This window comes from Pimephales promelas, chromosome 11, assembly GCF_988280905.1.
Source record: "Pimephales promelas chromosome 11, fPimPro1.hap1.1, whole genome shotgun sequence".
Taxonomy (NCBI): Eukaryota; Metazoa; Chordata; class Actinopteri; order Cypriniformes; family Leuciscidae; genus Pimephales; species Pimephales promelas.
In genome coordinates, this window is record NC_142779.1 from 35,487,885 (window position 1) to 35,500,296 (window position 12,412).

A 12,412-nucleotide genomic window follows, 5' to 3' on the forward strand; every position below is an offset into this window, starting at 1 on the left:
TTTTCGAATGTATTCAGACGATTTTTTCTGATATTTAGAAGAATATCAGTAACCAGACAGTTTTTGGTCTCATTGACTTCCATAGTATATTGTTTTCCTACTATGGAAGTCAATGGGACCAGAAACTCTCTGGTTACTGATATATTCTTCTAAATATCAAAAAAATCGTCTGAATACATTCGAAAACGGTGAAACTCAACTGTTTAACTCTGGGGGAGTGGTAAAATGAGCCTATTTCCAAAAAAAAGTGTCCCTTTAATGTAGTACTGACACCAAAACTCTTTTTTATTTCTCACAGTATTTTTTATTTTGGGTGAAATATAAATATTGTCACCATCGATGATACATATTGTTGAATTTTTGCGTTTTTTTTTCGCGATTTTTACAATCGCGTGCTTGGAGCAAACATAGGCAGATTCAATTTCGGATCGATTGACCGGTGCATCTCTAGTGTTTGATGTGTGGTAAATGGGTCAAAATTATATGCGAAATTTTTAAGAATGATAAGTTTAATTTGGCACTCGTCGCATAGCAAATGCATTTCAATTCATTTGTATGAAACCCGTTGTCTGTCTGATGTGTATCTTCTTGGATTGGAAAGGTTATCATTGTTAGCTTTGTGTCTAACTGTGTTTGATTCCAATCAGGCTTCAAATATTGACCGAGGGGATTAAAGGCTAATGTAAACTCGCATTAGGAGGAGGGGCGAGGGCGTCGTGAACTGGGAGATCGGGTTCAGTTTTCCGCTTCAGCGGCCGGCTTGTCAACGTATCCGCCCAATAACATGCCAATGCCACTTGATGCTTTTGTCCTCTCTCATGGATTGCTGGTTTCATTCCTTACCTTTTATAAACAAAAGCATCCATCCTAACGGAAGTTTTTGCGTTGTGTGCCGTACCTGTGTCAGTCTGGGAGGTTTCTGTGTGTGTGTATTGTGTATACAATGTTTTCTTCCTGCGTAACCCTGATGTGTTCATTACAGAGAGAGAAGAGGGACCAGAAAACAAGAAGAGTAGCATTTCTGTTCTTCTCTTTTTGATAATGGCCTGTTTGTGGTTCTGGTTGTTTCATTTCATTGGTTGCTGGGTTAGTTAGCTTTCTGAAGGGGGGATTAGCAGGTCAAGTGCCGTTGAATGAATCATTTGGTGTTTTGGAGGATGTGTGTGTCTGTGAACGTGCGCGTCTGATGGCAGTTGCATTGATTTATTGCTGTTTCTCCAGTTTTTATGTTGGAATATTATCATATAAAAATGTAAAATACAAATCTAGGAGTGGTTTTAAAATTTTGATTTCTCGATTGACATTGATTCTTAAAAGAGTAGTTCACTTTTAGAATTAAAATTTCCTCATAATTTACTCTCCCCCACGTCATCCAAGATGTTCATGTCTTTCTATCTTCAGTCGAAAAGAAATGAAGGTTTTTGAGGAACACACTCCAGGATGTCTTCAATGGGGTCCAACGGGTCGAAGACGTAAGATGTCTCGACACGATCCAGCCGAGGAATAAGAGTCTCATCTAGACAAACCAGCGGACATTTATAACATAAACATTTATACACTTTTTAACCACTATTGTGTGTCTTGAACTAGCTGTGATGCGCCACGCATTTCGTAATCTGGTTGAAAGGTCGAGCGGGACGTAGGAGGAAGAACTGACCCAGTGTTTACTAGGCCTGTTGGAACGAATTCCAAAATTCGAATATAATTCGAATATTAAAAAAAATCAATACTATTCGAATGCTGAAGTTAGTCTTCGAATATTGTTTTTTTTATATATATATTTAAAATGTTCTTTTATATGCAATTTCGCCTTTTCGCCGCCTTCGTCTGATGAACAATAACGTTTTTGAATCGTAACACAAGTGTGCACGTTATCAACGGTGTATCATCATAACAACTGTCAAAAATGGTAGTCTAAATGTTTAACGACGTAAAAAACGGCCCCAAAGCGCCTGTGAAGTGAAAAACGCAAATATCTCAACGGATTCGATGTGCATCGAGCTTGTTGGAACCGTCTAGTCGAACTGAAAAGAGCGATATACGTTTCAGGATTTTTGGTGGTGTTTTCGCGGAGATATCAGCCAAAAATCATCGGAAGTTCTTCGACCATATTTAGCACGAATAAAATGTGTATTAGATGTCCCTCTAGTGGACCGAACGTGTAACAACAACCACATGCTATAGTGGCATTGGCGATGTGTAATGTCGTACATATTAATAATAGGATATAGTGTTGTCACGGTACCAAAATTTCAGTATTCGGTACCAATACCAGTAAAAGTTCACGGTTCTCGGTACCAATTTCGGTACCAAAGCTTAGTTTAAATTTACATATATTTAAGTGTTTATCACGTTTACAAGTATGGAAACTGTACATTTGTATTATTAACACTTTAGAAAAAAATTAGATAAAATGACCTAAAATAAACAATAGTATACACTAACACATTTTTAAAGTTGTTTGTAAAGTTCTAATCCGTTTACATTTATTTAATGCACAATGAATAAAGTGAACAAACATGAACAATCAAGTGTTTCTATTAAATAACATTTACAAACATTAATTAATGTTGTAAAAATATATTGTTCACTCCATGTGTTGATGTGAAGTAGCTAATGTTGATAAATGGTATCTTATTGTAGCATTACCAAACTATAGGCTACAGGAGAAAAAACATGTTTTATTTGATTTGACTGTACTTTTATTTAATCTAAAACTGCATTCATATTTAATTTTGAAAAGGCTTTTTAAAACTGCTGAATTATAAAGGCAAGAATATGCCTAGAACTGGCACTGACATTAAATGACACAAATAGGGATGCATCGATACTAATACCAGTAGGCTACTCTGGTGTCGGTTGGATACTACTGTGCCCATGTACTCGTAAAACTACCCCGAAAGCACTTTAGAGGCCGTTCACATATCGCGCGTGTTTTTTTTATTATATTTTTGCGCGTGCTTATTCTTTCCAAAGCGCTTGCTCTCACGCGGCGTCTGTCGTTGCTATGCAACGAGTTTTTATTATGAGCGCGCTTGCCTCGGGCCTATATTTGAAATTGCGAATTTGCATGTAATCGGCCTCTTATGGCAACGTGACATTAGCCTAATCCAAAATATTTCATATGTGGCTCTTTCCTCCTTTCGTGTCAACAAGTGGATTCAGAGAGAGAGAGAGCCATATCAGCGTTATGAAGAGGACGCAACTGTGCACCTTTCAGACAGCGCGTCTAGAACTGGATTAACCTGGTATTCGGTACCTAGAAAAGCTGGTACCGTAACATTTTTTTTTTTTAGTACCGACTTGGTACCGAAGTACCGAGTTTTTTGACAACACTAATAGGATACATTTAAGCATTTAATATTTGAATATTATTTGAATATTAAATAAAATAAGGAATGGAATTCGAATAGTATTATAGAGGAAGATTGACAGCCCTAGTGTTTACAAAGCGAACCTGCAAAGTCTAACCCAAATGCCATTTACCAAAAAAATAAAGAAATAAAGAAATAAAAAAAACAACAATGTCAGATGATTTTGAAGTTGGAGGAGAAAATTAGGGAGTTTTTCATCCTACTCTACATTTCTGAACCGGAACACGCCTGACCTTTCAATTTGATTACGTAATGTGTCACAGCTAGTGCAAGACACGCAATAGTGGTTAAAAAGTATAAAATGTGTATTTTGTTATAAATGCCCGCTGGTTTGTCTTAATGAGACTCTGGATCGTGTTGAGACTTTAAAGCTGCACTGAAACTCACATCTGGACCTTCGACCCGTTGGACCCCATTGAAGTCACTATATGGAGAAACATCCTGGAGTGTGTTCCTCGAAATCTGTCAACGCTTCAGATGATGCATGAACACAATCTCACCACACATTTTATGTTACGCCTCTCCCATCCAATAAATCACAAAAATTACATCAAAAGGAATGTTGAAAGAAACAGTACGACTTGCTGAAATTATTCGTCTTGTGTAATCGCTCAATCTGTGTTTTAATCGCGGAAAGACGTCAGTAAAGCGACTTGTAATTTTAAACAATATGTCCCTCGAGCAGCTGAAGTTCTGTTTGAGGAAGCAGGACAATCAGCTAGTTGTGCATAGGGTTGGGTATCGAGAATCGAGTATCGATTGGAACCGGGACTAACTTTTCGTTTTTCCCGGAATTGTTCAAAAGTTAAAATTTCGATTCCTAGTTTCGATATTCACAGTCCGCCGAGCGGAAGAAAAAACCGCTGAACAACACCAACGAAGAAGCGTCTACCGGAAGTGTTCATAACCGCGCGAGTCGAACATGAGTAGCTTACGTCGGCGGTTCAAAGTGTGGCTTCACTTTTCTAAAAATAACGAAATCTCGGCAAAATGCAAAATTTGTGACAAAAGGAGTATTTCCTTCAGAAAGACCGTTGGTTAGAAAGGTTAGCTAAACTTTTTTGACCCTGCCTCTTAAAAGAATCGGAATCGAGAATCGTTAGGAACCGGAATCGAAACAAGGAATCGGAATCGGAATCAGAATCGTTCAAATTCAAACGATACCCAACCCTAGTTATGCATTACAGTAATCTAGTCTAGAGGCCATGAATAGATGTACTATATTTTGTAAGTTAGAAATATATAACACGCTCTGTAGCTTAGCGATGTTTCTGAGGTGGAAAGCTGTAGCATATTATGAAAGATGAGTTGATGTGTAATGTAACATCCAGGTCTTTAACTGTAGAGGATGAAGTAACAGTAAATCCTTTTATGCAAATTTTGTTATATAGGTTTTTGGTCCTATAAATAATATTAGTCTTATCTGCATTTAATAGAAGAAAATTACTGGTAATCCAATAATTTTTTAGGCCGTGTGTCCACCAAAGCGATTTTACCCAGCTGAAACGCTAGACGCTCGGCAGCATTTCGGCAGCGCAGCGTTTTTTCCGTTGAGACGTTTCGTTGCTATGATACAGAATATCTGCAGCATAGTTTGAATGTTGTGACAGTTGGTCACTGTGTTTTAGTCCCGCCCCTCCTCCAGTGTGATTGGACGGCTGGGTAAAAAGTTACCGTTATGAGTGCTGCGTTTTATTTTTCAACGTTTTATTTTTTATTTAAAAAAGTGTTTTATTTTTTTTTTTAATTTTTTATTTTTAATTTTGCGTTTTAATTTTCTTAGCGACCAGTAAAACACCTGGGCGCTCGGTGCTTCAGCGTGAAAAAAACGATCAGCGCCTCGTTACGCTCATGGCGTTTAAAAAACGCGGCGCTCCCATAGAAAACAATTGAAAACATACACCAGGCGCGTAGAAAAACGCTTTGGTGGACACACAGCTTTATTTATATATCTTTAACACACTCTTGTCAACTTAGTTATATTTGATCATTACCAGATGAATTATTATTTTAAAGTATTTTTTTAGGATAACAGCGGAAACTAATCGAAAGTGGAAACTAACTAACATGTTTTGTAATAATATTATCAAGGTATGGCATGTATATTGAAAATAGAAGAGGGCCTAAAACAGAGCCTTGTGGCACTCCGTAATTTACCGACGCTAACTTGGATAAGTCCCTGAGTAAATAAATAAAATGGTAACTGACAGATAGGTACTATATAAAGCAACTCGATGCCTGTACCTGAATACCAGTGTAAGTTAGATGTCAGTAAATGATCTGATCTATAGCAGAGAGGATGATTATATGCAAAAAACGTACATTTCGTCACATGCTTTTCCTCACATAAAGCTATTGTAGAGCTTCAAAGTGCTTGGCTGTGTAAATCAATCTCATAGTTCAGTTCTAACTGTCCATGCAAGTTGAGGCATATGAAATTATTTGCATTTGTTTCTTCTTTTTTTTTTGACACTATGATGTCCAGAATTGCTCCCCTTTGTTGTGGCTTCCTGTAAATCCCCATGAAGGTCTTCAGATGCTTTGGAAGTCTGTGTTTGAAATGCTCTGTGAAACGCAATGCATTTTTCATTTATTGCATGAATCTCAGAGCAGTCAGTTTTTGAAGTCAATTTCACACTGTTCTCTGCTGGATGTCCAACAGAGTTGTAAAGCTTACCTGAATAATAATAGAAAAAAAAATATTCTCTTCAATCCAAGTTTATTTGGTGGTTTGTTTTCCAAGTTTAACTGATTTTTTTTTAATGATCACATTTAATTTGTGGTGAAAAACTACATTACAGAAGATGTCCCCAGTCATAATCAAACCTTTTGTATATTTGTGTGCATATTGTGCAATAACCTTAAAATATATTGTTTCAATAGATTTCAATGATCATCAACTTTAAATTTTAAATTTCTCCATTGTATTCAACAATGTTTGATTCGCAATGCTTCACTGTAGTTCTTTCCTTCATAAAAGCACTGTAGCCATCAAACCGTATTCACTTTATAGCCCTTAATCCTGTAATTGTGGACAAAGTGGAGGACTTTTTATTTATTATAAATGTTATAACACTGTCTTCGATAAAGTTTTGCCTATTCATTTATGGTGTTTTTTTATTTTTTATTTTGGGGGTATTTTTGAATTTATTTACTTCAAAAAGTACCATATTTTCTATGTAAATTATGCTTATTTTTATGTTTAAATTTTTTTTAAACTACATTAAAATATCATTCCAATAAGTTCTTAGAGCTAAAACCTAAAGATGAAGTGACTTTGCTGTCACCTGGTGTCTTATTTTGGCTTATTTTAGAATGCTCTAAATTAAAGTTTTTCCCTTTCATTTCTATGGATGCCCATTTTTGACCCAAATACAAGATTAAGGACGTTTTTTTTTTACCCACTTAACATTGTAGAATTGATTTTAAAAAAAAAATGTGTGTGTTCAGGAGGCAAATCAAGGGAAGTATTTTTTTTAGATCAAAAATAAATTAAAACTATTTTGCCCACATTTGTCCAGAATACGGTTTTAGGGTTAAGTGCATAGTCTTGCACCTTTTATTTTCATGTGCTGTGGTTCACCTCTAAGTGTATACTTCTAAAACTTTAGTGAATCCCATATGGGAAAAATAGAATGAAAGAAAGAAAAAAAAACACTTCCAGACCCAACACTGCAAAAGTGGATGGGTATTGGGCACTAATGCACTCTACATGGACTGTGCAAAAGCAGATCCTGTTATTGAGAAGCAGAATGGACTCAAACAAGAAGAGGTTAAACTTTAAGAGGTTAACATTTACACAACAGGACAAAAACAATACAATACAAAGTCAGCTTGTTGCTCCATCAACAACAAAATGATTGCTTTCGAGTGATGCTTCGAGCAGCTCTCCGTCAGACAATAAGACACAATCCACCTTTACTCTAAAAGTATTTAAACTCGTTACTAAAACATAATGTTTTGATTTACTATATTACATTTGTAAATGATATTTAAATGTTACATTTACTAATATAGTTGCTTTACACAAGAGCCGCCATTTCCCGCCGTTGCCATGGGAATATTATGAAGTGACCTAACCTGTTGCCATGGGGACATTAAGAAGAAGTGACATAATTACGCGACGCGAACATCATTTAAACGCTGTTAAACATGAGCACGCTTTGTTTTTTTTATATTTTATTTATTATTTTTTACAGAAATTTGATTCCTTTTTTAAAGCTACAGTACTTGTTTGACTCATCAATGTTTTGTAAGTTTGATGTGTTTATTAACAAGAGTTGAACTGAAATATTTCAGCACTTTCTGTGATGCATATGCTTGTTTATCATAAAGTAATAAGAAATGACTCTTTACATTAAGGAGCCGAGTGAGAACGGTGTTGGGGAATCACTGTTTTCTTTCTTTTTCATCAAACTGCAGTTTTTGCAAGTTTCATTGCATAAAATTGCATAAATATCCTGCACATTCAATCGCATTTTTAAGAAAACGGGCCGAATAATCAAGGATTTTTGCCCGCAACCATCACAAAAAAAAACAAAACGCGTTTTTCTGGAAGGACTGTAAATAGCTTGGTTTAATTACGGATGTTAAATAGTACAAGATTCATGAAACACACATTTTCTGGCAGGCTCATATTAATGTTGAGTACCTATAGCATCCTTCATATCTCACAAGAGTCTTTACCAGTAGTGGAGTGGCAATCGGGAGAGTCGGGAGTTTTCCCGGTGGGCCGGTGGTGTTTCGAGGCCGCGAGGGCCGGTCTGATAAAATGTATTTATTGGAAGTTCGCCATGGTCCAAGCTAAGGAAAGAAAACATTTTTTTTTTTTTTGTATAACGGAGCATATATTTGCATTAAGTGCCTGTCTTTAAGCCAAAAAGACGCCTGCCTCGAAACGGCTTCAGTGGCGTAGGTCATAGGGCGTGAAGTACTTAAAAGCAGCTTTTTGATGCGCTGAACCGCGAGTTCGAATCCGCCTTTTGCCGAACTCTCTCTTCTCCCTTTTCCCAACACAGATATGCAAAGATGTAAAATGTAAAACCTAACATTAAGGTCTCTAGCGTTATATTTTGCCAACGAACTAAAATTGAAACCATGATATGGCGTTGCGCCATTATAATAACTGACATTAGAATAGCATCCAGTTTGTGCTGCATGATTACTTTGCTCACGCGATCATCTGGTCAGCTGGTGTTTTCTCCTAAATAAAAGCTCAAGGGTTTATTTCTTGCAAGTGAAGAAATTAGGACAAAAGTATTTTAATTTTCCTATATTATAGTGTAATGTAGGTTAAAATATACTTTTGAAATACTCATTTTCATTTACATAGTACATTTATAGGCTAAATGGATTTTATAGTACGTCATAGGAATAATTATAAATCATTATTACATTATTATAATAATTGTTTGGCATCCTAAAACACCATTGATAATGTAATGCAGACTGAGACTCTCATAACTAAAAAGATGTTTGAGCCCTCTTTATTGTCCTGGTACAAATTAAAGTTTTTTCATTATTTAAAATGTGTTTGTTATGACACCTTGACAAAAACCAATACATCATAACCTGTCAGTGTCTTTGTCATGAAAACTTGTGGTGGGGTCAACAAGACAACATAAATTGTCATAAATATAGATTAATGATCAAACTTAAAGGAGCATTTCACCCATTGCAACATTAATCTTTATTGAAAGTGGATCATATATGTAGTCGAAATGTAAAATCAGTTTTTTTATTTTATTTGGTGCCCTCTAGACTGAGAAAAGACAGAAAATAACCAAGGGGCGCCTTTGTGTTAAAAAAACTACAGTTCCCAGAATTCCCCAACATTGCACAGCTCCGCAAGACACACCCACTAACCCACCCACCGGAACAGCGCAAACAGAGACGCAAACACACTCTTCCGTCTACAACGCTAACATTAGCTGTTACCAGAGTAAAGAGTTTGAAATTCATTTCAGACAAAATGTCTAGTTAGTTGGCTGTGGCGAGCAGGACGATCGAGGGCGAGGGATGTAAGAGAACGGCGCGCTGCGCGAGGCCGGTGGCGTGAGTGATGATAATGAAAGACACCTGTAACGGCGCGCGCCGGTGCGTCTCTCACGAATAGAAGGAGCGAATGCATAAAATGGGGAGCGACGACGGCAGATCGAGAGAGAAACAGGCCTGATTTTATGTTTTGTTTCTGTTGTGTGTAACGCTGGCTTACTTTCGTTTTGTATTTGTTCATTTTACTATTAAAATGTTTAAATGTTCGCCGGTTCATGCCTCTTTCTTCACACAACATCAAACCCCGTTCACGTTACATTTGTAAACACATTAACGTTAGTGAATTTCTCCGCGTTTGTATTTATTTCTGTATGGTGAATTACTGCATGATACCTGGATGTTCTGAAGGCGAAACTATCACAACACAAACGTCCGTGTGCTCGTCTGATTCAGAGATTTCCTCCAGGAGAAATTGCCATCGTTGAAATTATCTGCAGCAGACGGACTCTGTGTCCGTAGGCCGTGACACGCAGCGAGAGTACAGGCAACAGCAGGCCGCCGAGCTCGACCCAGTCCGGGCGTCTCCTGCTCCTCCATCAGCCTCAGCTGCTCTAAACTATACTGCAGCTCATAAAAATAGCCACGAACATCGGATTCGAGCAGCAGACTTTTAAAACCCTCTTCTTCCATATCATGTTTAGTTTCTTCCATTATCATAACTTCATATCTCCACATATCTCTTGTTAGCTTAGCTTCCAAACAAGATGGCGGATATTGATTTCAGTTTCTGCAAGTGAAGTCCCACCCACTGATCTGTAATAGGCCTGTGGGTGAGTGGGTGCCACACCCTTGAATAATAATGAGCTAATGATTGTAGTTTGATTGACATTTCAATGAAATGTGACTTCCTGCTTAACGTGACGCAAAATGACGATTTTTATGTCACGATAAGCAGGAAATAAAACACTTAAATCCTTATTTCTCCCATCTCAGGGGAAAATAAGGGAATAAACCATGACCATTCAAAAATATGACTGGGTTTCTAAAAATACAAAGCTTAATGCAAATGGGTGAAGTGACCCTTTAAGAATCCACTTAGCTTTATGGGTTAACATTACATTAAACTGTCATGTGGTTGGTCATGAGGCCATTATGACATTTTTCTTGACCTCATCTACAGTCGTACAAATTGAATTTGTCATTAAAATGTTATAAAGGCCTCATGATAAAGCACCATTATGCTGTAACTAATTAGCAATTAGCATGAGGAAAACCAATCGGGAACTCGCACAGTGTCGTCACAATAGCATTAGAAATCGCCTTTAACAGAATCAGTGCAAGCGGAAGCAGAATGTTAAATTCCCAATGATTCCCATCAAGGATTGGAAAAGTGAATGCGAGCGTAACCGGACCCACGGCACACCGGATCTGCTCTACGTCTCTGCATCGGGTCTCGTAGTGTTGAACACTGTTGGTGTGATTGTGCTGTTTTATGGGGTGCTTTAATATGCAGTTTTCCCAGCATGCTCCATGGTGCCAGCGAGAGGTGGGAGGAACTCAACAAGTAGGTCAGAGCGACATGAACAGCAGATTACATCACAGAGCCACACTGAGCGGCTCTTGCCAGGCCACTGGACATTTGCTAACCTTTTTAACTAGTTTTGTGTCTTTGTGCGCATTGATCGTGGGACACTCGGTTGGGTTTGTACCCCTCATGCATGGGAAGCTTCTGGTGTTTCTAGACCGGCACATCAATAATACTCAAATGTGAGTCAGTAGAGCATCAGAATGACCCATAATCCTCTCTGAACTTTGCATTGGAAATGTTTAGAATATTTCTGCATATGTAGAAATGTTCTGGAAGGAATAACCCATGACCTGTGCACTCGACTTGACCTACAATGTTTTTTTCACGATATTGAACAGGGAATGTAAAGTCATTATTTATGCAAGATGATAAATGAGATTTACGTGCTAAGTGTGTGTTATGGTTATGAGAGCACAATGACAACTTGTTCCCTTTATTGTTATTAGAAAAAAAGTAACAGTGTGTACTGCCTAATATAATCTAGTATTCCAAGTTGTCAATTAAACTTATATTAAATAACATTGTTTTCATCCCTGAAGTCTTTTATGTTTCCGTCATCTTTTTTTAATTCACTAAGCTGTGGATAGTTCAGCCAAAATGTTTAAATTATGGCGTAATTTATTCACCCTCGTTATTCCAAACCTGAAGTTATTGAAAGAAAATATTTTGATGTTTTAAATTGGGTGTTTTTAACTACTAACAGTTTAATGAATATTTTGATGCAACACACTTATTGTGTACATGTTTTCACATTGTACTTAAATGTTAAAATACCTTCTTGTACTGTAAGTGCAATTACAAATTGACTATGTTGTACACTGTAGTTGACCCACACTTAAACTTATCCATACCAGCCGTGCTAACCGTACCCATATTCACATCAAAACTGTTTTGCAATATGTACATCATATGTAAGCAATTGTACCAAATGAGACTTTGTTTTATACATAAGTGCACAGTAGGGCTATAGTAGTCTTTGGAAAACAGTCTCGACAAGACGAACCATGAACGTAGTTTTGCATGTAGGGACCCTCATTATGTTACGGTGTTAGTGTGGGGCTATTTGTGGTGTTAACTAGCGGTTTTTATTTTTCATTACTCTGTGCCCCATATACTAGCATTATAACGCTAAACAGTTTTTAGAGATAAAACTCTTTACATTCGATTATCATGAAAACAAATCTCGACTTGGTACCAATGTTTTATTAGACCAACGGTTCATTTTGCACCGGAGTTAGCCCTAGCGCTGCACAATATAGCGAAATATTGCAAATGTATAAATCACGATATGATATGCAGATCACAATAACTGATCATGAACAAAAGACAGAGAAAATCACTCGCTGAATAACTTAATCACTTTTGAAAAAACTTTTGCTGATAATTTACTCGCCCCCATGTCATCCAAGATGTCCATGTCTTTCTTTCTTCGGTCGAAAAGAAATGAAGGTTTTTG

The 12,412-nt window shown here is 37.1% G+C and overlaps 1 protein-coding gene across 1 annotated transcript in view; it reads left to right on the forward strand.

Moving 5' to 3' along the window:
• Nucleotides 1-12,412, forward strand: part of lrrc1 (leucine rich repeat containing 1) — a 59,517-nt gene that overhangs the window by 11,748 nt on the left and 35,357 nt on the right. The gene's annotated exons all lie outside the window — the stretch shown is intronic.